At 37.3% G+C, this 20,433-nt stretch overlaps 3 long non-coding RNA genes across 3 annotated transcripts; 2 read left to right on the top strand and 1 right to left on the bottom strand.

The window, feature by feature from the left end:
* The first annotated feature begins 1,595 nt into the window (after nt 1-1,595).
* Nucleotides 1,596-6,833, top strand: LOC149096918 (uncharacterized). The gene is made up of 4 exons (XR_016204260.1): nt 1,596-1,940; nt 2,325-2,386; nt 3,023-3,090; nt 6,009-6,833. It is a non-coding gene; the product is annotated as an uncharacterized LOC149096918 (long non-coding RNA).
* On the top strand, nt 4,127-4,642 carry LOC149096919 (uncharacterized). The gene is made up of 2 exons (XR_016204313.1): nt 4,127-4,418; nt 4,518-4,642. It is a non-coding gene; the product is annotated as an uncharacterized LOC149096919 (long non-coding RNA).
* Nucleotides 6,834-7,138: 305 nt separating the features above from the next.
* Nucleotides 7,139-18,674, bottom strand: LOC110052160 (uncharacterized). The gene is made up of 5 exons (XR_002297014.2): nt 18,480-18,674; nt 17,982-18,064; nt 16,391-16,432; nt 11,806-11,904; nt 7,139-8,087 (listed from the first exon to the last, which is right to left on the bottom strand). It is a non-coding gene; the product is annotated as an uncharacterized LOC110052160 (long non-coding RNA).
* Nucleotides 18,675-20,433: the final 1,759 nt, after the last annotated feature.

The raw sequence follows: 20,433 nt of genomic DNA, 5'->3' as shown, positions 1-20,433 counted from the left end.
GTGCATCACAAAAGATACAGAATGACACCTACTATGTTGTTGCCATGGCAACACTCTTGGCTCCAGTCTCTTCCTGTGAAAAACCAAATATCCCCATTTGCAACCTTTTAAAGTGGGACAGAGGGTCTTGCCCGGAACACATATGGTTCCCATATTGTCTTAACTCTCCCCATTAGATTGGTGGGAGTGGATGATTCTTGTTTCAGATAAAATCTGGGAATTTTAGTCTTAATTAAAACAGAACCAGCGGCATAGCTGTTGTCATGGCAACGGCACGACAGGTGTCATTATGTTTCTTTTGTGATGTACATTTCTGGTGCCAAGTTTAAAGAACACCGCTTTAATATTTCTAGAGTTATTCTCGATTGAGTGTTGTGCTGTTTTAGTGGAACCACCTATGACGTAATCACTTTCCTTACAAAAACGTAAATATCTCTAAAACGAAAAAGGATATTCCAAAAAGGAAAACGCCATTCTTCTTTACTTTGAAAAGCCTTTCAAATAAGCAGCAATTATTTTTGACTTCATAGGCACTTTAAAGGCTACGATTTCCATACGTTTTCGTTGAATTCGTCCCTTCCCCCTCCGCGTGGGTTACATGTGGGCCCCTCTCATTCATTTCGACCGTATAACACCGTGAGTTCCTCACCGATCGCACGAGTGTTCCTCTTCTGTTTGCGTTGTGTTCCCCTTTACGTTGCGTGTGCGTTTCTTGAGGGTTCCAGCCCATTCATTTCCTGAAGCGCTACACAGTAAGTTCTCTCTACAATCCCCCAGCGTTTCCCATAGCGTTCCCTCCTACGTTACACATGCGGTGTTTGTTCTTTCCCCCACATTGGTTGCCTATTACGTTACACCATAAACTCCCTGTGCGATCCATTTTGTGTATTTTGAGCACGAGCAAGTGGTTGGAATAGCTGGTTTACTCACGTTGCTCCAGCCCAACTGTTACCAGTCTAATAAATGAATAAAGACCGTGAATTTTCTGTTGCCATTCTAGTTCTGATTTCCGTAGACCAGGTCTGCTATCGAAACCTTTTGCAACTGTTACCTCTCCCTTCTCTATCAGGAGTCCTCAGATGGTAACGCCGAGCTGGCGATTATCATTCGATGAACATTCTCCGAATAAGCATTCTTCACACTTATTTTTATCTGCGCTAGTTTCTGAGTGAAGTGATTGTTTCCTTTTTAGATCCTTTAGTGACGACGCTAACCCTAAACCCATCCACCACACTTTTCTTCCCATCTAGTGACTGAACGAGAAAAAAAAAAAAGGCAATTATATCATTTTGAGGATCCACGACCTAAAAAAAATTGATAGTATATTTGATTCTGTAATTTTAAAATTCTCGAAAAATAGGGCGCACGAAAAAATAACAACGCCCAAAAAATTTTACGTTTCTTCTGCCGATGAAAAAGTTCTTGAAGAATTCATCTGTTAAACTTTGCAAAGAGAGTTTAAGAAATATACATTTTAAACAGTTTTACTTTCCGAATTGATCTGTCTTGGTGTTAGCGAAGACTAAAATTTTAATTCTCGCGCCTTTATAAGCCATAAGGAGATCGACCAATCAAATGTTCGTATTGAAACAACTATTCAGAAAGCGCTAACCACAAACGTTTGAGATTTAAATTGTAAATTTATGCATGTGCGAAAACTTTGTCCTGTTTCGTGCTCAGTCGGACGTTTGCCACTCACTTGGCCATTTCGAGCAGAAATTTATCTTTATTCGTCGGTCATCAAATACAGGAAGGTCACAAGTTTTAGTTAAGCCAAGGTGGTCAGCGCTTGGGGTACTTTGAAGACCGTGCCAGCAATACTAAGAACTCTATCTTCTTCTCAAGCAAACTTCGCGAACACGTGCTCCGTTGAACAAAGATCATGACAAGATGTCCACGATAAAAAGTGTGGATAGACCTTTATTTGAATCCTAGTCAAGGTAAGGACGTATACGAATATATTTGTACAGATATCGCAGCTTTTTCTCTTGGAAAATGCGCGGAAAATTTGTTCTGCAATGATTATTTTCCTCTAAAGTTTTGAACTGTACATCGTAATTTTATACTTGACACAAAAAAGAAAGAATTGCCGACAAGCCAGCATTCTTGTTTAAAATATACTGCATTTCGTGGCATCATAAATTGTGTTATATTGATAACATTAGGTAAAGTTTTTAGTTTTAACTTTGCCAACATCCTTGCTAAACCCGTAATGTGAAACCGGCCGTTTGGCGGGTTCTTATTAAATTTGTGCAATTATTTCTTGTATGTGCGTCGCGGAGGTTTCACACACATGTATATTTTTTTCCGTTCCTTTACTCCAGATGGCAAAGCATTGGGAATGTATTCCAAGGAGTCATCCATAATCCAAGTTCGAATACGTCAGGTAACATAAATTTGTCTTGTCTCGTTGACAACTTTTTTTTTATTGTTTTAACGATGATCATATGGTTTTGATACAATGGGAGAAGATGCTCACTTTGCGTGTCATTTCTGTTGTTCAAGTATTTTTTCATCAGAGTCCTTGTTTAATAAAACGTTTTTGTTTGGATTGCAATGTTATCTGCTTCACAACTCAAACCTCTGCGAGCCACTGTACTGGGGATTGGTATAGGGTGGGGAATGCAGGGTGTGATGGAATATGGAGAGAAGAAACCTTCCCCTAGAGTTTTCTTTGTTAAGATCAGTTTAAAACACTGTTAAATTCACTACTTTGGACTGTTTTCATGGTGTATCTATGATCTAATAGGAATGACCAATCACTGGTGAAATGACCATCTTTCAATACAAAACAATTTTCCCATGCAGCAATACAACTTGTTGGAGGCAGCCCTATTTTGAGTTTTAAATTTAAAGTGCAAATACTAGCCTGATTTGCGACTTCAGCTTTTGTTATTGTCAAGATAACTCTTTCTGCAAAAAGGAGGGGGGAGGGGGTGGGGTTCAGAGCTACCCTAATCTTTGAAAGTTTTAGCTGTCTTAGTTTAACTATTATTAATACGATGTTTTTATTTACTTGTAGCACCACAAACCTCCAATGCCTGAAGCAGAGTTAAGGACATAAACACTGCCACAATGTTCTGGATAACGGTAAATTGATTTTCAATTTACAGTTTACATTTATCTTAGTTTATTGCCGTTTATCGTTGTCTGAATCGTCAAAGAGCGCGGCATAAAGAGAACAACTGAATTCAACAGCCGTGGAGGATTAGCAAAAGTATCGAAGAACATTTTATGCTTATGAAAGAAGTTCATATATCATTTTAAGTCAAAACCGTTATCAACATTAACTGTGTAATATCGCTGAATATCTCATTTACACCAAAGGGATAAGGAGGAACCGAGATCGTTTAGGTTTTATTGTGGTTTTACATAAATAGATAACTCTGAGGTCTGTCCACAGGCGCTCTATTTTGTCTTGAGTTCGTCGAGACCGCAAATCCTCGCGAAATATTAACCCGGCGCGTGGGATATGAAGGAGCAAAAACGCAAGGAGCTGGAGTTGGGGCTTGTCCGCGCTCGCGCTCGCGCGTTCAAAGAAAACTAACTCGCAGCAAGAAATAAACCTCTGTGGACAGACTAATAACTCTGGGAATGCTTTGACTTTCGGCTGAAATATAGAGCTATCTTCTGCAAGAGCATTTTTCGAAAATCTACCAAACGCGGATTAAGTTCTTTGCTTTGAGATAAATTGGCATAGTTTTAAAGAAGTTCTCTCCTTGTTACAAAATCTTTTTCTTTATCCCAAATTTCTCAAAACAACAAAATCGGTTATAAATGCATGAAATTTCAGATCATTGTTCAAACAACTGGACTTCACAATATTCAAAACCAGTTATCTCTGATTAATGAAAAACTGTATCGGCGCACTTTGTTCAAAATTGTTTGCACCATTATCGTTACCATGGCAACTTCTGTAGCAAAGTGTTCTGACAAAACGAAAGTACTGACAGCCTTCACACCAAATCTTTGTTTTTAAAAGCTGCACTCTGCACCGTTGGTTAGAAAAGCAAAACATTTCTTGCTAATTGTGACTGTAAGATCCAAGTGTAACATTTTTTCTATTATTTGTTCTTGCGTAATTTGTTTTTCCTTTGCGCACGCAAATTAGTTTATACTTCTTTTCGTCCTTTTGTTTGGTCTTTTTTTTGCGTCAATTTAGGTGTTTATTCCTTTCTGTCAGTTTTCGCGCCCTCGTTAGCGTTTCTTTGCTGTTTCATCTTCATTAGCGCCTTTCTAAGTTTCTATAGTTTTATTTTCCGCATGTTCTAGCGTATTTTCCATATCATAGCTTTGCAGTACAGTTTTGGGGCAGTTCATTTTGGTCCGCGCTTAGCGCAGTTCTATTTAGCTTTCGTGCTAGTCTCTTCGCGTCATTCGCAGTCCGTTTCACAACAGTTTTCTCTGGCCGAAACAATGTAAGTGTAATTCACAGTCCTCGTTTTGCAGTTTTGTTATTTCTTTATTCGAATTTAGCTTAGTCGCAACGTGTAACTTTTGCTCTTTTACTGTTTTAGTTTCAACCCACGCTGTTTGTATCCACGCTATTTGCATCTACGCCGCTCGTATGCACACTCTTTGTACCACGCCGTTTTGATTTGTGGAGTTGTTTATTAAAGGCCAAGAGAGTTTTTTACGCTTATTGCAGTTTCAGTGACGATTTAGTGGAGAACCTCTTCAGCAAATGGTTGACCTTGAATGACCTTGACCTTAATTTTCATTCAGTCAATGTAAATTATTTTAATCACATGTACCTGACAATTGACGAGTGATTTCATTGTTCATTTAGTTAACATCATTGTTTCACTACTCTTTAAAACAATAGAAGCAAATTACACGACATAATTTGTAGACTTGGAATGCCATGGAAACTGCCATAGAATGCATAAAATCACAGTTTGAAGCGTTTTTTTTTCTGTTACCTTTTAAATTGTTTTGCAGATTCTGGTCATAATTCATTTCTCAAGCAAGTGAAGTAAGAAATGTTTAAAACCGAGTCGTTTAAATTATTGACTAAATATAATTTTAAGAAACCGAACTTATTGAAAATTGAAGAGATGCTTTGTCGTACGATCATGTTGCAAAAATAACATAACACGAGCAAAAACTTAAGACTGCCTTCTGACCAAAACACAGTTTCTAAAACGTCATAACACCGGAGATCAAACAAAAGAACACTTCGTGCCACCTAAAACTTGTGAAAACATATCTTTTAAAAATATTTTGGATTAAAAATTGTTTTGTGGTCAATCGCTTTCTAGTTGCTTCACTGTTAATTAATTAAACTTGCGTTCAATTTCCTTTAGCAGACTGTTAATTTTCACAAAACATCTTAAGCTGGTGCGAATGAGCTACACGATTTTGAGATAACACTGTTGCTTGGCGTGGTAGAAAAAAACTGAGTTCGAATCTGAATAAAACCGATAGCTGTACATAGAAAACTTCACGCATAAGCCATCTAATCAACACGTTCTTTAGATAAAGAGGATTGTCACTAAGAGTTATTTACTAAGCAGATTTCAAGACAATTTGTTTTGTTTCTCTAAACAAAATTATCTAGATGGAATGTGCGAACTTTGTAAGATTTTCTAACGTGGCACTTGCTCAAAATTGTTCGTGTTAACTTGTTGAGCAATCAAAAGTATTACTCAAGGTAACCAAAATGCAACTCGGAAATTACAAACTTTTTATTTATTTCGAACATAGTTAGTAGAGTATGGTTTTGGTTTTAGGTTTATTTTTTTATTTCTCAGAGTGACGTTTTCCTAAATGGATTTATTTTATTGGGAAGAAAAAAATTATTGCTTATCCCGAAGGAAACATGACAATACCTCCCTCCAAATTGGCTGACCTTGAGTGACGTTCAATTTAATTTATTCAAATACCATTAATTATTCAGTTTATTACACAAACCTAAAAAAGGACGATGGAACATTTTCATAGTTTATCGTTGCTAAGTTCAAAGCAATACATTTGCTAACATGGATTTTGTTTTTCTTCCTAAACAGGTTAGCCTTTCCCTCGTCTCTTGAGGACAAAAGATGCGTGCGAACACGAAGAAGATTCTGGATCACACAGATGCAACTTACATGAAGTAGATTCTGCATACGTATGTTTTTATAAGGTGTCAAAATATAGCTTCTTCTCAAAATACCAATACAACGGCAGGCGTCTAGGTTAGGAGAATATAGGATCTGATCTGTAAGAAGATTGTCTGGATACATGAGCAAATTCTCTCAAGGACTGCAATGAAAAAAAATTTGAATCTTTAACGTAATATTGTTGAAATTCAACTGAACTGATTCTTAAATCGGTTAGTTTTAGGAGCTATGTCACCAGATATTTAATTATATTTCTGTCGGGAAGTAAATCAAAGAATCAAAAGCGAAAACATCACAAGAGATGTATATCTAAACCAAAATGAAACAAGGATGCTTGTAAGTAACAGGATTTGGAAGAAGATGGAGACGAATTGCGAATGACGAACTTGAAAAATTGATATTAGTTGTTTTTAATTGCAAGATGTATTATCTGTAACAGAGGACGATGAAAATTGAAAACGTAGGGATATTTCCTTAGCGTACTACCAAAACTCACCAAGCGACTTACTCGGGTAGGTCATAGGGCAATTCCGTAACATAGCTCCTAAACGTGGACCTGTGCATTAAGAAATTTAGCCACGATGAATTTTCCGACGACCGTGCAATTAAGTAAATTAACACTTGTAAGTTTTGCTAACAATTTTACTCGCAAAATTTTATTTCCCCGCTTCCATATTGCTAGACATGCGAGGATCAGATACTCTACAAAATATCTTCCTTGTATTTTTTTCTTAAGTACAGGTCTTCGTCCGTAATAATTTATTTTAGCTTTCATTGAAATCTTTGGACATGTTAAGACGAAAATTAACAATAGAAACTATGTTTTGCTGTTCTCATGACTGTATTGTCAAGTTTAAATATTTATGCAAAATGCGATCGAGCCAGTCTTGTATGTTTTTCAAAGAACTTGGTAACGTTGTCATGAGGACGTCAAAACGTTGTTCGTACTTTGTTAATTTTTGTTAAATTTATTTTGAAAGCTTAACTTATAGCTACTTATTTAGCTAAGTTTTCATCAAAAAACCGACTAGTTCAAATTTTCTTCAGAATGTTTGTTTTTAATCTGTAAATGTTTTCTTTGAATTGCTTGGTTTTTACTGTTCACAATATTTAAGTTTGCGCTATTTCTGTTAAAATTACCATGAAGTACAAGCCAGGTTTACTTCTATTGATCTTTGTAATTACATATCCTTTCATATTTCGAATACAGTAGTTAATTAACAATAACAGCATTGTATATTGGTTTTCTCTTTTAATTAAAGTTGAAATAAAAGAAGTTGTAATCAATAAATGAGTCTTGCTTTATTAACAAGAAAAGAGTAAAAAAAAAAAATAGCGCTTTTAAAAGGGGCCTGGAAACTAGCCGAAATGTAGGCTATCTCTTTTACTATTTTTTGACTATGTAGGGTTGCCGAACAGAAAAAAAATTCTGAGCTTTTGAACAGGGTCTAGTTCGAAATCAAGCATAAACTCTGACTTTTGATGGGCGAAAACCGTTTGCAAACTGCACGATTTTTTCCCGCCAAAAGACTTAGTATATTTTTGACTCGAAACCAGACACCATTCAAAAGCGCAGACTTTTTTTTTCTAAGGATCAATTTTCCCGCCAAAAGACTTAGTTTTTTTCGACATGATATCAGACTCGTTTCAAAAGCGCAATTTGTTTCCCGCCAAAAGACTTATTTTTTTTTCGACATGATTTTAGACTCGTTTCATTGGCGCAACTTTTTTCCCCGCCGAAAGACTTAAGTTAGTTTTTTTCGACACGATTTCAGACTCATTTTAAAGCAAAAATTTTTTCCCACCAGAAGAGTTCGTTTATTTTGAACTCAATTTCAGGCTCTCTTCAAAAGCGCAGTTGATTTTCACAATACACTTTATAATTCGAAAACCGATCAAGTTTGCATTTATTTACTAAATATGTCTACAGCTTCATTCGGCGAGCAAAGCTTCACTAATAATGTAGTTCCTGTAGCAACATTCCTCCTGCAAAACAGAAAAGACCCACAATTAATATATTGAGATGTTACATTAGCAAATAGCTCGAACATTGAACGGAAGAGAATAACTTCAAAAAAAAATAGCTTCACCAGTATTTTTTTATCGAATTAAATTATACAACCTGGGTGTTTCGCAAAAGCTGGTTGTTAACCGTAAAATTTAAACTTCAAACTTTAAGTTTCAACGCTGTACATCTAGCTCATAAAAATGCCAATATGTCTAGAAAGAAGACAACAAACACGATAATGCAAGGGTGCATTGGAATATTAGTCAAGTCACTGTATAATGAAACTTGTTTCTAGACATTAACGGCTCTGAAAACACTTAAATCTATAATATTATGCCCAAGTACTCGACGCGAACGTAACGAATATATCAGTGATTGCAGCTTTGTTAATGTGCCCACCAAAAATAAAATAGGCCTGCATGTAAAACAAAGAATTCAATTGTCCGACTTGTTGGACATGTGAAAAGCAAATACAGTCTGTGTGAACAAACAACTGCCATAAACCACTTTGAGAATTTGTATTTCAAAGACAACTTTAAAGCTATTAAAATTTCATTATCTGTAGTAATTTGCAGAAACAACTTAAAAACAGCCTTGGCCATCAAAGATAAAGGTGTCAAATCCTACCATTGACATCATAATCCTACGACATGCAGTGAATTTCGAAATTAAGAAATACTTTAGAGTTTAGACCTTCTTCCGTTGCGACACCATAAAACGTGAACTAAGTGGCGTAGAGCATCAAAATAAAACACAACCAATCAATAAAACAACAATCAGGTTATGCTTCCCCATCATCTGTTATGCCGAAATGAGTCAAAATGGGTACTTATATTTTAAAATGCCTGAACGTTTTCCATATAAATAAAGTGTTGAAAAGAGTATTAAGACTAAGGATCGACCTTTTCTTCCTATTTCAGCCTTGTTGTAAAAGAACAATAACATTTCCAAAGTGAATTTGTGTATTTTACATGATTTATTCCAATGTCTATTAAACTGATATGAATTTAACGGAAACCTAAAAGCTTAACTGCTTTTTTATGTGAGTTTTTTGAGAAAGTTGACTCTTCAAGTGCTTTGAACTGGCTGAGATTGTAAAGTAATTGATATGTAACCTGAGAAGTTACTAAAAGCGTAAAGCTGCCTCCAAAGATTTATTTAATTGAAACAGAAAATACTTCCAAAATGTTCTTACACTGAGACTGCTGCTTACAAAAATAACCCTTCTAAAAAGATCACCTAGTACATTTAAATTGATAACTTTGGTCACTGTCCCCATCAAATATTACAAAAGCCAAACAATCAATCCTAGTGTGCAAAAAACCTACATGAATCCTACATGTACCCGTACCCTCACATGGTGTCAAGCTTCAAAACTGGTTCCAAAAAGTCAGACAAAATTACAAACACAAGAACTGTACAGAATTTGAAATGATTCTTTATAAAATTCAAAATCTCGGTAACAAAGAAAAAACAATAAAATTAATTAATAAAATAACAAACAAAAATTCACTCAGAGGTCTTTCCCAAGTATTTTACCTACAAATGTGAGTGCAAGAGTCTCATGATCCATCAGGTGATCAAAAAAAGATATCAAAACTTGGAGGAGTTGACTCATTGATCGGTCTTCACAATAGCTGTTATTGCAGTTGTCAGGGGCTTGACACACAAACGAGGTGAAAGGGTCAATTCTGCATTGTATTGACCCTTTCGCCTTGTTTGCATGCCTTTTGAAACAAAAGAATATTTGACAACAGACTCAACTCCAAAAACAGCTATTTGCTGAGAAGTCTCACAAGATTCAAGATTCACACTGAAGTGAATTGCCAAATTGCATTAAGCTACTTTTTGTTGTAAAAACTGTTGCTCAAGTAAATTTTTTCATTAGGAGTTGTGAAGTCTTTTTGATTTGAAACCACGCTGCAAGACATCTTACAAATTTCATTCTTTTAATTTTGCTAACCTCTGAACAATAACATTCTAGTTGCTTTGTTGAAGTACACTGTAGTTACAGTATAAATTGCAATGGTAAACAAATTGTTTTGTGTTGGTTTCATCGACAACTTCATGACTAAAAATATCAAAATTGTACTTGTAAACACTGCCAAGCTAAATTTTGTAGTTTTCTTCGTGTTACACTGCCTCAAAGACTAAAACTTAATGTTACCGTAGAAAACCAAGAAAAGATTTTGCTTTTGACTCTTGTGAGCTTGGAGGTGGATAGCATGCACTATCCAGAAATTGAGTAAACATCAATTATGCTCAGAATGCACGGAAACCATTATCCACTGGTTTGATATTTACATGCACTAATGGAAAGTAGCCAGGTGTAACTCATTTCTTTACAGTACATACATTCAAGAAAATCTTCAGTGAAAAATTACACCAAAGAATCAGTGATCTATTGTCCACAAAATATCAATCTCGTTCAAAAGGCAATTGGTAACCAATATCTTTGCAATGCATGTTTCTTGGAAATCAATGAAAAAAAAAAATGTTCACATGATGAAATCGCAGCAACATTTGGGTTTTGAACTACAAGCTGACAGAATTTGAATTCTCCAAAGTGTTTTCCAAACTGGCTATGCATTGTACCTTTTAACCCCATGAGTTTGAAGTCTTACAACAATAAAGTTGGCTTACATTAAGCCCAAGCAAATTGCAACGCTCCGATTTCTTTTGATAATGGTTAAGAGCCATTGAATATTTAGTCACCTACTGAGCATACATCTCTTGGCTGATCAGTATTTTGCAGGGTTGTTAAGGATGGTGCCTACTTTTGTTAGTGCGCACACGTTCTGCGCATCACGCAAGGCATGGTTTAAGCGCCATGCACGCGCTGGGTTGACATTGACACAATCAACTAGGCTACCAAGTACATGACTAAAATGAAAGGGAAATTTTTCTACTGTGACTAAATCAAGTTTATGAACCTGTACTTAAACCAGGAACACTAGAATAGCAGCATATCACTAACCACTAACTGTTAACATCTTCCAGCTGAAAAACTAGCTGTTTTCTGTCGAAAATTATATTGAAATCCAACTGTAAACATGTACCAGCAGATGGCGTAGTGCACGTGCAAAACAAGTGCGAGATACGCAAATGTTTTACTTACTGGGGAGGTGACAGGAAAAAATGTCACGGGCACCATAAAAGTTTTCAAAAAAGATCAATAACTTTAAAAAATGCGTGGTTACCCCTACATTTTATGTTATGAAATGGAAGTGGCAAGCCTATTCAACACATGATTAGTTTCTGGTTGTGAGCAAAAGGTATTTAGACTGTATTTAAGCTGAACCAGAGGAAGGCTGTCAGAGATGCCAAAGGCACTTTTGCAACGATTTTGTTATTAAAAATATACCAAAAATGGTTATTTACCATGAAGTTTTAAGATCTTTATAAATGTGCTTTTCTGTATGTAAAGGCAAATTCTAAGGAAATCTGTGAAGAAATATCCTTCCTTTCTTTTTTTTAGAAAAATGCTGATGTCAGCATTTTTGCTGAGATTCAAGGCTAATTATCTTGAAAAAATGTGTGGCTACCCCCATTTTTCTTTGTGGATTCCAATAGCGCTTGCAAAGATCTACTTTTTCCGCATGGTCCTAACCTGGCACAAAAACCTTTGTATTTAGTTAGCACTGTCCTTAAATATGCTTTTCTATGTTAAGGTATGTGGAAATACGCTGTACATACCATTTGTGCAGCAATCCTTCACTGATCTTTACATCCATGAATTTTTTCATGAATCAGTCACCCAAGCATCATGTAGCCTAATACTTTACAGTGTACCTGCTGGTAAATATGAAATAAAATATCAATAACTAATGTAGCTATAACAATTTATTACGTTATTGTAACCGTAATATTGCATAGTCTTGGCAGGAGTAATATTGCATACTGTAACTGAACTTGAAGACAAACTCCTGGGTTAAAGGAATCTGCTTCATCTGTCTAGGTTTTTTCCCTGGGGGTTCCATTCTTGGCCCATCGTAGCTTACTGATCCCAATCCCTTATGGCGCAACATTATTAAATTTTGTTCCCTATCTAGATCCACATCCCAGCTAATAGAAATTAAGAAAAAACTCCATTTTCAGCACCTTTTTCTTCAAGAAAAAACTACGTCATGAAAAATAGGTGTTTTAATTAAACATTATAGAAAATGAAACTTATGTCAGACTAAAGTGTCAATGAGATAAAAAAGGTAAAAACTTGACTACATCAAAAGATACATTGTCTAATAACACTGAAATCCACAGGCAAATATACAAGAACATCTGTAAAACATATTAGAGTTTTGGCTGGATGTTAGCTTTTCAGCTGGTCTCACACAAAACATATGCTCTGCTGAACTGCAAACCAGACCCTGGTTCTGTGATACTCCTTCATCTTCATGACACCATGATGTCCTTCAAGTGTAAGAATAAGCAGTTTGTCCCTGAAGGCAATTGTTTTCACACAGTCAGAAAATATAATGGAAACTTGGCACCACTATACATGCTTCTCTCATGATCACTACCAGTCCCCCTACCACTGCTAAAGTTCTCTCTGAACACTGGCTCAAAAGGTGGTCCTAGAATTCTCTTTTTTGTGTTGTGAAATACCCGCTGGCTATTGCATTCTTCAGCTCTGTTAGCACTGGGTCCAAACTTGTTTCCTCCAGGAGTTCATCCCAGGGTACCATGTTAGGTAGCCACACCTGCACCACCATGACATCCTTTTCAACCTTTTCTTCTGTACAACAGACACTCCATTCAGCCCAGTTCTCTGCACTGTTGTCTAACAATATGGATGGCTCTGGATGCCAGGAGAGGTAGTCTGTTTAATTGGCCTCCACTCTTGCCTTCTTGCCCAGCACATAGTTGAGTCAGTAGTTGAAACCAGTCAGGTCCAAACTCTCATTCGTTTTATTCTATAGGTGGCAGTGTGATTTTGCGGCTGACAAACAAGGTACCAATGGTTTGTGGTCATTGTCATTGTCAAATATATCGGAGGCCATACAAATAATAGGAATATCTTGTCTCAGTGTCGGTGAGTGCCCTTGAGCGGTAAGACACCTTTCTTTCACCCAGATTTGATTTTCAAGGTCACAATAAGGGTAAAAAAGAAACTAAAAACAATCCACCTACTGCACCTAATATTTTTAGTGTCTTGATTCTTGAACCACCATTGGGGTCACGCCATCCTCGTTCCCGGGGTCTACTCTAATGTTAGAGGGGGATTATATAAATTGCTGAGGTTCACTTAAAGCATGGCGGCCAATTTTGTGATTGAGCCAAACAAAAAAGGAAAGGCTGCTGTATGGAAACACTTTGGCTTCATAAAAGAAAAAGAAGACTCTGCTATCGACAATTCAAGGGTGGGTTGCAGATTATGCATGACAATGCTGAAATACAGCGGGAATACGACAAACCTGATGGACCACATGCGTCATAAACATCCTTCAGATTTGCAAGATTTGAAAGGTTCGACCTTGTGCTCAGATGCCTCGAGTCCAGTTACTACAACACTAAGAACAGCTGTGTTTGTTAAACACTTTATTGCATTTGTTTTCTGAAAAAACTGATTAAATTCCATTGCACTGTGTTCCACAGTACCTGTATTGACTACTACTTCTTAGATATTTCTTAAAGTGTAAGGTATTAAGTAAATACAGACATTCCTGAAAACTGTTGCAATACTATTGCAATAGAACCTACACTATCGCAATACTATCGCAATATCCATGTGACCTATTGCAATACAATTGCAATAGTTAAAATGTCCTCGATAGTCACCCCTATGGCCCAGCATCTATCTTTAACTTGTTATGCCATTGACAATCAAAACACAACATTACAGTGTAGCATTGTGTTCATTTGGTCAAAGGCCCTCTGACATTCTGGCATCCACTGGAGTATGACCTCTTTTATGATTAGGCTTCTTAGAGGTGCTGTGACTTATGTGATGCCCTCCACGAAGTCAGCATTTCCCCCATCAAAGAACAAGTCAGAATAATCACAGCACTGCTTGCAGTTCAGGGGACCTGTTGCTTATGGCACTGCAACCTTGTTAGGATTGGGCGAGATTCCCTCAGTGGAGTTCTAGCACTGTTAAAGAAATTGGACTTACTTTTCTTAACTGAGGGTCAATCTGTGTGTTTCCCATAGTTGCAGTATGTCTCAGTGCCTGACATGCTTTACCATGGATCCAAAAATAAAGATGTCATCACAGATGCTGAGGCATTGAGTTCCAATGACACAACTTAACACAACTCTTTACTTGAATATTTCTGCAGCACTGTTCACTCCAAAGCAGAGCCTCTTGAAATGCTTCAACTCAAGATAAATATAGATTGCAGTCAACTTTCTGCTCTCTTCTACCAGCTCCAGCTTAATGTAGCTAGCATTCATATCGAGGTGGGAGAAGTACCTAGCTCCATTTAGCCTGGTCCACAAGCCAAATGTAGGGTAAGAATGGTGCTGAGTCCTCTTGATGTATTCATTCACATCTTTCACATCTAAGCTGGCCCTGATCCTCTCGTCATCTTTTGCTGGTGCAAGTGTTGAGGATAATATATAGATTTAGCCAAGCCTAAAAGCGGAGCTCCTGATTACAATAACTGACGACAAAGGTAAAAGAAAATCATTTTTTCTTGGATCAGAAACACAAAAAATGATCAATTCCTGCCAATGGTGGCTTGGAAGCTGCTTGCTAATGTAAGTGCTGGCCCTGAGCCATCTCCAGAGAAATGTCTTGTAACTGCACCGGTTGGCTGCAGAGGGCTTGTGCTTTTGAGACTCAGTTATGACTGTGATATCAGCTTGCCGTCCAGATGCAGTGTGTGTGACTGGAATACTATTTAATGGTACTTCAGTTCCACTGTCAAAGCATATCATTTGCGATACTACACAGACTAGCAGGAACAACACCACCTGGTGGTCAGAATGTGAGTTGGACCTGTGACCATTGTATTTCAAGTCAAACAACCTCACCATGCAACCACATTGTTTCCTGGATCATCAGATCCACCGCGCTGACAAGAAGCCATACCAAGACCTATCATAACTTAAGGTGGTTCAATAGGGTAATCATTTATGGCGTTGGGCACTTAAGTGTTATGTCTTGAATGCTGTTTTTGCATTTGTATTAACACACAGTCCTCTCCAACTTATTACATGTAATAAACAATGATGAAATAGTGTTTTACTACCACATCAGTCTGTTAAAATTTTGGCTTTCATTCTTGAATTATAAGTGGCTAAACAAATGGGTTCTTTGCCTTTCATATGGCTTTACTTGTGAATTTTTTGAACTTCCAAAAATTTCCAAAATTTTCACAGTACTGTGAATCTGGAGGGATATGAAGTTTAAACATGAAAAAGTAGGTTTGTAAAGGCAGCTTTCTTGATTTTTTCAAATTAATTTATATGGCCCTTTTACTGCCATGGAAAAACTGATCAAATAGATTTCCCTTAAAAACGAGCTCCAACCAAAGTAAAACATTTATTAGCAGTCTGCCAAATTTTATGAAATTTAACCGAAAGAAACACAAGAAAATTTACTGTCAGTTTTGCTTTAATGTGCCCATGCTGACGTCATAAAATATAAAAAAAACACCGACTGATGTTCTCCTTCAAGCATGCGCAGATTACTTAATAATCTTTTGTCCTTTGTGTGCGTCCAATCAAAAAATACCATAGGGAGTCATTCATGTATAAGTGTCATTCTATCAGGCTTATCGGGACAAACAATTTGCCAAATCTCACCTAAAGAAAAGGTGTCAAATACCAAATTACAAAAGATCTAAAACTTAAACTTACAATGTAAGAAAGCCATAAGAGAACAAAAGACTGACTTCTTCAATGTAGAGAATCAAAACAAAAGGGTCTGTAACAATTTAACTACCAGAATGATGACCAGTATAAAAGAATTAGATGTTTGCTGAACAAGCTTAGGTGGCGGGCACTAGTGGTCAACCTATGTTCCACCAGAAACGAAGAGGATTGAGTTTGTGAGTGTGTGTGGACAGGTGTCATCTGTCCATCTGTCTTTTCCGTACTGTTAAGCATCACAAAAACTTCAAGACCATTTGAAAGCCATTAATTTCAACTCCTTATTTTTAAACATATTCTTTATTACACTGTATGTAAATTTCTGAGAGGTACTGTACAAGAACCTGCACATGACAACAACCATACTTTATATCATCTCTAGACTGAATCAGACATCTGAGTGTTATAAAAGTGATGAGAGTTTTACAAGTGGGAATGCATGTAGAAAGAAAATGTGTTAACTTACCATATCATGGTAGCAGATCACCTAACATTTTCTACCTGCAAGCTATAGAAAGAATAAAGCTAGTAAGAATAAAAATAAACTGATGACCAAGATTGGTAGCCAAATAACATGCCAACCAGTAATGACCCTCAATAATAACCGTTATAGGACTCTCTCCAGAAATTATGAAAGGATCCTTTAAGGGGTACCACAATCCTGTTTTGTGCGTGTGGCTTCAAATTTTTTTCAGTCCCCTAAGAGGTACCAATTCTAAAACAACACATCATCTCCTGTCATATTTTTCTTTCAGCTCAATACCCTAATACACTGGAACCTCGATTTAACGAAGTCGCTGGGGACTGGCCAAATTTGTTCGTTAAATCGAGGGTTCATTATATCGAAAACTTCAATATAACAAATTTGGGGGGAAACGACCAAAATGTTTGTTATATCAAGGTCATAGTTAATGACTGATTTGTAACGCAGGTGACTTCTGTCACGCAATTCAACAAATTTTCGTCACCCAGAAGTGCCGCATTTTGAGATGCAATTCATTAAGCGTGGTGGCTTTCAGTATCATTTCACTTTTGAGCAGATGTGCAGCTTTTGTTTACAAAAGAACGACACTTTCAGAGTAGCGATTTAAAATGTTGCAACATACAGGTTATACAGAAAATTGTCTATGTAAACAAGGAAACGGGCTTTAGTGTTGCTATGTTGCACTACCCAACATTTCTGGATTTCAAAGAAGATAGAGCAGAAGTTAATTGATGTCGAAATACTATAGTGCCAATGTCTATGACATATAATAAGTTGTTGACTGAAAGGTTGCTGTCTCTTTACCATAAGGATTACAAAGATTTGTTGACTGTTGATCTGTTCAGCGTTTATCTTCTGTTGCGTGTTGACATTGTACATGTAATTCGTTATATCGAGGTAGATTTTACGTTTGGGCTTCCGGATTATGTTCATTATATCGAAGAGGTTCGTTATATCGAGGTTCTATTCCATACATTTTACTGTAACATTGGCCGGGACATAGAATATTGTTCGTTATATCGAGGACTTCGTTAAATAGAGGTTCCACTGTAGTTAAGGAGGAAATCTGAAAAAGAGATTTAAAATCTGAACACGTAGCACCCCCACCACACAAAACATTTCACTGCAGATAATGATAGAATGATATCCATAGATCATCTTTAGGCTTGTCTTATTAATGATTTATGGGGTCAGTGATCTGCTATGTCACGGTTTTTAGAGAGGGGTGGGAAGGGCCTTGAAAGACTATCCTATCCGCCCCCCATTCCCTTCCCTCGGGGTGATTTCCCTCCACCTTATCCCATACTAGTTCCTATTAACGAAATTCAAAATTCGTGTAATGATACAGTGGGACATTTTGTGGAGGTTTAAAATTCACTGATGCAAGTTTCTTATGGCAACATGTTATTGTGCAAAAGTGTGTAGAAATGGAAATGCATAATCCCTACATCAAACCCAGATAGTTTTGTCATCCTTAAAATTCTCAAACATTTTCAACCTTGTTACTCTAAGTGTTTTAACAGTTAAAAATAGAATTTAAATATTCCTTCTTCTAATGATTTTGTAGCCTTACCTTACGTTAAAATGTTGATGTATTTAGAACCTAGCAAGCATTGGCTTTGACTGGCTGGTCATCTTTCCTGCTGCAGATCAAGTCTGAAAATGCAGCACACAATTTATCTTTATTTTAAAACTAATTGCATGATATGACACTAATGCATGTATATTCAACTGGACTAAGTTTAGAGAAAAAAAAAATGGATTTACAAATTGCGTTTTGTTAGTTCTTATGGTAACAATTTAAGCTTAAGCTGTATTAAAGTTCTTCGTAGAAACACGCAGAAGGAGTAAAAACGTCAAAACCCTGCAAAAACGATCTACCACATACGCTTAATTTATTAATAATGTAACAACGAATGAAAGTGAATAAAAATTGTAAAAAAACAACTATGAACCAGCTTTGCAGTTATATAGTGCTGTCAGTACGTCGACCAACATGTCAAGAAGATAATTTGAAAACAGCTACAACAGATAGACGAGATTGCTACAGCATTAACCACGTGTACCTCACCTTTGGTCCAGATTCTCCCTTCCAAGTTCTTGTTTCGTTTCGTCCGTCCATTTGGTGTTCGGGCAGGGAACAAATCACCATTTTTCCACTAACACGCTACTTTTTCGGTGTAACAAACCGCGCTTTTCGCAGCAAAAAGGATGGCCATACAGCTAGAACCAAGCAAGATGGCGCCAAACACGATGAATTGTAGTGCGCATGAGTGTTAAACTTCGCGCCAAATCCCCAGAGGAGACGCGGGATTGCGGGACCCCGTCTACACCACGCGGGAGAACTGAACTTATCTTCCGCACTTGTCACACTGTAAATCGGTCACGAAATCGTAGCTTTTCGACAACGCTCTTCAAACGGGAGGGATTTGAAAACGCCGGCTTTGCGTTTTAGTGTGGATCGGACGGAAAACGTTTTGAAAACAATGGGTTTTCGATGACATTACGCAGGATTTTTCTGCCCGAGTTTTCCTCAAACACAAATCCGAAAAGACTGGGGATTGTTGCATTTTCAAATTTCTCCGGCGTAGTGTGGCGGAAAACATTTGATGCGTTTTCAGAGTGAAAACTCCGTTTTCAAATTTCTCCTGCTTAGTGTGGATAGAAGATAGAAGTTTTTTAGTTCTTCACCGAGGGTCCAACATGGGTTTGGCGGGATGCGGGATTAAAGTGACAATGCTGGCGGGATTCGGGATGACGGCAATTTTATGGCAGGATGCGGGATGAAAATGAGCGTTGCGTGACGACCCTAATAACGGCTGCGAAGCAGAGTAGATGCGGGATAGTTTTAATATTGATGTCGGGATGCGGGAAAACAGAAAGTAACACGTTACAGGCGTCACACGGAGAACTGCGACTCTAACCAGGCGGGATCGGGATAAACGTTCTGACTGGATGGCGGGATTAAGGCAAGAATAGTGGCGGAATGTGGGATTGAAAAAGCGTGTGTTAGACTTTCTACACCTTTCACCGCTTTTAGGCTCACAGAAATAGATAAAATTAACAGCCAAGATAAACTGAATTATATAGCAGACTTTTCGGGCCTAGCCGTAATTCCTCAGTACTTAGTTTAGTTTAGAATCAAAAGCCACTTAACAAATCTTACCATTTAATTGTGAGAATACTCTACGCAAGAAAACCGTCTACTTTCCAACTTTCCTTGGTTCTCACTCACGAACGTACTATAAATAAATAACTTAATTAATTTAACAACTTTCCTATATCTGATGTGATGGGTTATTATGTTCAATAGTTTCTAACTTCAATATGCGTCTAAAACACTGCGAGCAAAAACATCTTTTTTCAACCAACCCGACTGCCTCATGATCACAAGCCAAAACTAAACGTTCGATCAGTGGTTCCCGCACAAGCTAGAGGGTGGTTAAGGGGGGGGGGGGGGGGGGTATAGATCACGTTTCACGGAAAATAAAGCAGCCCTTTCACAATTCACGAAAAATACAACATTGGCATTTCACGCTTCACGGAAAATAAAGAGCACGTTTTAGTCCGTGAGCCAGTAGGGCTGGTTGGTATCATCCGGGGTGAATAAGGTTTATGGTGGTTTTCTAGTAGATTCGACCATAAATAGTGAGGAAAAGCATGATAGCAATGATTCTATGGTAGCTAGTGGATAACAGTGGTTTTTAAAGTATGGGTCAGGCATGGGAACGTGGCTGAAGCTTGTTTTGTCTTAAGTAGCTTCAGCTGTCCACCAAAATGAACAAAACACATACACAACAGTACCATTTTTATATTTTTGTATAGGTTATCCCGTCGTTTACATCACTGGACACGTGACCAGGGCCTTTAAAATGGCACTATTACATGACAGACAATTGTAAGACTGTACTACGAGTCATTCCAATCCACTTTAATTCAACCTGCTCTTTTTAATGTTTCTGACGTTCTTCCTGATGTTCTTTAACGTGGGTATAGTTAAGAATGTCATTAAAGTAAATGAGGCA

This window comes from Orbicella faveolata, unplaced genomic scaffold (assembly GCF_042242905.1).
Source record: "Orbicella faveolata isolate gen_17 unplaced genomic scaffold, um_ofav_v1 contig_47, whole genome shotgun sequence".
NCBI classification, from domain to species: Eukaryota; Metazoa; Cnidaria; class Anthozoa; order Scleractinia; family Merulinidae; genus Orbicella; species Orbicella faveolata.
This window is presented reverse-complemented; position numbering and strand designations above follow the sequence as displayed.